Raw genomic sequence first — 6000 nt, 5'->3', positions numbered from 1 at the left:
GTGTGATGTTTTGAAGCAGAGATAGAAGGATTTATATTGCTACATGGTTGCTAGGGTGCTCTTATATGGTTGCTATGGGTGTGACTATAACAGTTTATGGGTGATATTTAAAGATTATTTACCAGCCTGAATGCAAAAAGCCCAAGCCAGTGTTTCTATATTAGTTATTTTTGCTGAGATACAGTTTTAAATGTAGTTAAACAGTTGCTAGGGGGCTAAAATTGGTTGCTAGGGCATGGATATGAAGTTGTTATGTATCTATGGACTGCTTGATAGGCCGAGTCAAAGAGCCCTCTCCCAAGCCTCTATGACTATCTGATCCAAAGATATGATGTCAATAGTTTTCCAATGTTAAAGTCAATGGGATATTTCACACATTTTCTTCGCCCGCTGTACGATTAAAGTAAATCCGATTGCTTAGAAAAGTCATAGCACACCTCTCCTCAATATCCGCACGATTTGACAACCTCATTCATGGGTCTGTGACAAAAAATGCGGCGAGGAGTAGCGTGCCAAAGTTTTGTTAAGGCGAATAGTAATAGTAACTACTAGAAGGTACAATTTCCTGAAGAAATGTGAGTGTGCTTGCAGTGGCAAAACTCGCCCCCTCTGTTGCTAGGCGTGTTGCAATGAGGTTGCTATGGTGGTTACTAGGGTACCCTGGGTGGTTGCTAGGGTGTCCACATGATGGTTGCTAAGGTACCAAGGGTGGTTGCTAGGGTAATCTGGGTGGTTGCTAGGGTCCCCGTAATGGTTGCTAGGGCCGCTGCTAAGGTACACAGGGTGGTTGCTAGGGTAATCGGGGGGTAGGTTGCTAGGTGTTGCTATGTGGTTGCTAGGGTACCCGGGGTGGTTGCTAGGGCGGTTGCTAGGGTCCCCATGATGGTTGCTAGGGCCGTTGCTAGGTTACCCAGGGGTGGTTGCTAGGGTAATCGGGGTGGTTGCTAGGGTGTTGCTATGTGGTTGCTAGGGTACCCGGGGTGGTTGCTAGGGCGGTTGCTAGGGTCCCCATGATGGTTGCTAGGGCCGTTGCTAGGTACCCAGGGTGGTTGCCTAGGTTAATTCGGGGTGGTTGCTAGGGTGTTTGCTATGTGGTTGCTAGGGTACCCGGGGTGGTTGCTAGGGCGGTTGCTATGGTAACCTGGGTGGTTGCTAGGCAGTTGCTACGGTACTTGGGGTGGTTGCTAAGGTGTTGCTAGGCTGGTTGCTAGGGTTTTTGGCTGGTTGCTAGGCAGTTGCTATGGTCTCCTGGGTGGTTGCTATGATGTTACTAGGTGGTTGGTAGTTGTCACAGATGGTCACTATGTAGTTATTATAGAGTTCTTAGCCCATTTGAGCACTTAGCTAATCACTATTAGCATGTAGTAATCACTGCTAGCATGACTAGCATGTTGGAAAGTCCAGTGTGCTAGCATGAGTCAAAAAATCCAACCGCCATGTCTGTACGATGTTCTGATGCAGAGATATAGGTCGTGCAAAACGGTTGCTAGGGTACTCCATTTGGTTGCTATGGAGTGGCTTGGCAGCTGCCAATGGTGATACTCCAAAGGCTGCTGCCAATATAAACCAACCCCATGGCTCTACGATGTTCTGATGCAGAGATATAGATCTTGCAAAACGGTTGCTAGGGTACTGTGTTTGGTTGCTAGGGAGTGGCCTGGCAGCTGCCAATGATGATACTTCCAATTGGTTGCTTGCTAATATAAACCAACCCCCATGCTTTCTATGTCTTTCAGATGTTAAGATATCTTCTTATTCTGTGGGTTGCTAGGTAGCTCTTAAATGGTTTGCTAGGGCGTGGCTAGGTTGTCATGAAGGAGATACATGACTGGCCGTTTGCTGCCCGAGTCAAACGAGCCACCCTCATGTTTCTATGACACTTCTATCCAAAGTTATTCATTTGATCTTTTTTCAATGGAAGTCTATGGGGCTTGTTGCTATGGTGCTCTATATGGTTGCTAGGGCGTGGCTTGATAGATTCACAGTGATCCTGAGAGTCTGATTGGTTGCCTGATTCAAATGAGCCCACCCCCTTGTCTCTATGACTATGTGATCCATAGTTATGTTCAATGCAAAATCCCTATGTAATTTCCCACAGTAGGAAAAACACATTGTTTCATGGGCGATCCCTCACCATTGGCATAGAATGGGGCAACTTTGGGGGCTCTTGCGCCCCAGGGGTACAACTTATACACCATTGCGGGGTATGATCTTGCACAGCCTCATAGCCTCTCCAAATGTGGTGATTCACATGTTTCTGCAAAATTCTCTCTCGGAGCTACGAGCCGTCAAAGTTGGCCGCAATGCATTGTCTATGGGATTTTTCGCCCGATTTTTCGCCCGGTGTACGAACATCGTACACCCGATCGCTTATAAAAGTCATAGCACACCATTCCCCGAACAGGCCGCACGATTTGACGCCTCTTTTGCGGGTCTGTGACGAAAACTGCGGGACTAGTTACGCGCCGAAATTCGTACGGAAGAAGTAAGAATAATAAGAAGAACTAGAAGGTACATTTCCTGAAGAAAATGTGAGTGGTGCTTGCAGTGGCAAAACTCGCCCCTCTGTTGCTAAGGTGTGGTTGCTAGGGTACCAGGGGTGGTTACTAGGGTCCCTATGATGGTTGCTAGGGCCGTTGCTAGGGTACCCAGCATGGTTTGCTAGGGTAATCGGGGTGGTTGCTAGGGTGTTGCTATGTGGTTGCTAGGGTACCCGGGGTGGTTGCTAGGGTCCCCATGATGGTTGCTAGGGCCGTTGCTAAGGTACTCAGGGTGGTTGCTAGGGTGTTGCTATGCGGTTGCTAGGGTACCCGGGGTGGTTGGTACGGCGGTTGCTAGGGTCCCCATGATGGTTGCTAGGGCCGTTGCTAGGGTACTCAGGGTGGTTGCTAGGGTAATCGGGGCGGTTGCTAGGGTGTTGCTATGCGGTTGCTAGGGTACCCGGGGTGGTTGCTAGGTCGGTTGCTAGGGTCCCCATGATGGTTGCTAGGGCCGTTGCTAAGGTACCCAGGGTGGTTGCTAGGGTAATCGGGGCGGTTGCTAGGGTGTTGCTATGCGGTTGCTAGGGTACCCGGGGTGGTTGCTAGGGCGGTTGCTATGGTAACCTGGGTGGTTGCTAGGCAGTTGCTACGGTACTTGGGGTGGTTGCTAAGGTGTTGCTAGGCGGTTGCTAGGGTGTTTTGGCTGGTTGCTAGGCAGTTGCTATGGTCTCCTAGGTGGTTGCTATGATGTTACTAGGTGGTTGGTAGTTGTCACAGATGGTCACTATGTAGTTATTATAGAGTTCTTAGCCCATTTGAGCACTTAGCTAATCACTATTAGCATGTAGCTAATCACTGCTAGCATGACTAGCATGTTGGAAGTCCAGTGTGCTAGCATGAGTCAAAAATCCAACCGCCATGTCTCTACGATGTTCTGATGCAGAGATATAGGTCGTGCAAAACGGTTGCTAGGGTACTCCGTTTGGTTGCTATGGAGTGGCCTGGCAGCTGCCAATGATGATACTCCAATGGTTGCTTGCTAATATAAACCAACCCCCATGCTTCTATGTCTTTTAGATGTTAAGATATCTCTCTATACTTTGGGTTGCTAGGTAGCTCTTAATGGTTGCTAGGGCGTGGCTAGGTTGTCTTGAAGGAGATACATGATTGGCCGTTTGCTGCCCGAGTCAAACAAGCCCACCCTCATGTTTCTATGACACTTCTATCCAAAGTTATTCATTTGATCTTTTTCAATGGAAGTCTATGGGGCTTGTTGCTATGGCGCTCTATATGGTTGCTAGGGCGTGGCTTGATAGATTCACAGTGATCCTGAGAGACTGATTGGTTGCCTGATTCAAATGAGCCCACCCCCTTGTCTCTATGACACTGTGATGCAGAGTTATGTTCAATACAAAATCCCTAAGTAATTTCCCATAGTAGGAAAAGCACAGTGTTTCATGGGCGATCCCTCACCATACTATGTCAATGGGGCAACTTTGGGGGTCTCTAGCACCCCAGGGGTACAACTTGTACCCCTCTGAGAGGTGTCCTCTCGCACAGCCTGATAGCCTCTCCAAATGTGGTGATTCACGTGTTTCTGCGAAATTCTCTCTCGGAGCTACGGTCCGTCAAAGTTGGGCGCAATGCATTGTCTATGCGATTTTTCGCCCGTTTTTTCGCCCGGTGTACGAACATCGTACGCCCGATCGCTTATAAAAGTCATAGCACACCATTCCCGATTAGGCCGCACGATTTGACGCCTGTTTCGTTGGTCTGTGTCAAAAACTGCGGGACAAGTTACGCGCCGAAATTTTGGCGGAAGAAGAATAAGAATAATAAGTATGTGAGATAATAATAGTGATGCCTTGCCTCCGGCAAGCACCACTAATAATAAGTATGTGAGATAATAATAGTGATGCCTTGCCTCCGGCAAGCACCACTAATAATAAGTATGTGAGATAATAATAGTGATGCCTTGCCTCCGGCAAGCACCACTAACTAGAAGGTACATTTCCTGAAGAAAATGTGAGTGGTGCTTGCAGTGGCAAAACTCTGCGCCCTGTAGCCACCCATAATGCCTGTGTGATGTTTTGAAGCAGAGATAGAAGGATTTATATTGCTACATGGTTGCTAGGGTGCTCTATATGGTTGCTATGGTGTGACTATATAGTTTATGGGGTGATATTTAAAGATTATTTACCAGCCTGAATGCAAAAAGCCCAAGCCAGTGTTTCTATATAGTTATTTTTGCTGAGATACAGCTTTTAAATGTAGTTAAACAGTTGCTAGGGGGCTAAAATTGGTTGCTAGGGCATGGATATGAAGTTGTTATGTCACTACTTATGGACTGCTTGATAGGCCGAGTCAAAAGAGCCCTCTGCCAAGCCTCTATGACTTTCTGATCCAAAGATATGATGTCAGATAGTTTTTCCAATGTTAAGTCAATGGGATATTTTCACACATTTTCTTCGCCCGCTGTACGATTATCGTAAGTCCGATTGCTTAGAAAAGTCATAGCACACCTCTCCTCAATATCCCGCACGATTTGACACCTCATTCATGGGTCTGTGACAAAAAATGCGGGAGGAGTAGCGTGCCAAAGTTTTGTCAAGGCGAATAGTAATAGTAACACTAGAAGGTACATTTCCTGAAGAAAATGTGAGTGGTGCTTGCAGTGGCAAAACTCGCCCCTCTGTTGCTAGGGTGTGGTTGCTAGGGTACCCGGGGTGGTTGCTAGGGCAGTTGCTAGGGTCCCCATGATGGTTGCTAGGGCCGTTGCTAGGGTACCCAGGGTGGTTGCTAGGGTAATCGGGGTGGTTGCTAGGGTGTTGCTAGGCGGTTGCTAGGGTGTTTTGGCTGGTTGCTAGGCAGTTGCTATGGTCTCCTGGGTGGTTGCTATGATGTTACTAGGTGGTTGGTAGTTGTCACAGAGGGTCACTATGTAGTTATTATAGAGTTCTTAGCCCATTTGAGCACTTAGCTAATCACTATTAGCATGTAGCTAATCACTGCTAGCATGACTAGCATGTTGGAAGTCCAGTGTGCTAGCATGAGTCAAAACATCCAACCGCCATGTCTGTACGATGTTCTGATGCAGAGATATAGGTTGTGCAAAACGGTTGCTAGGGTACTCTGTTTGGTTGCTATGGAGTGGCCTGGCAGCTTCCAATGGTAATACTCCAAAGGCTGCTTGACAATATAAACCAACCCCCATGCCTCTATGATGTTCTGATGCAGAGATATAGTTCTTGCAAAACGGTTGCTAGGGTACTGTGTTTGGTTGCTAGGGAGTGGCCTGGCAGCTGTCAATGATGATACTCCAATGGTCGCTTGCTAATATAAACTAACCCCCATGCTTCTATGTCTTTCAGATGTTAAGTTATCTCTCTATACTTTGGGTTGCTAGGTAGCTCTTAATGGTTGCTAGGGCGTGGCTAGGTTGTCATGAAGGAGATACATGATTGGCCGTTTGCTGCCCGAGTCAAACGAGCCCACCCTCATGTTTCTATGACACTTCTAT

The sequence above is a fragment of the Carassius auratus genome, chromosome 27, assembly GCF_003368295.1.
Source record: "Carassius auratus strain Wakin chromosome 27, ASM336829v1, whole genome shotgun sequence".
NCBI lineage: Eukaryota > Metazoa > Chordata > Actinopteri > Cypriniformes > Cyprinidae > Carassius > Carassius auratus.
The sequence above is the reverse complement of the archived record's forward strand: the minus strand, read 5'-3'. Positions refer to the sequence as shown.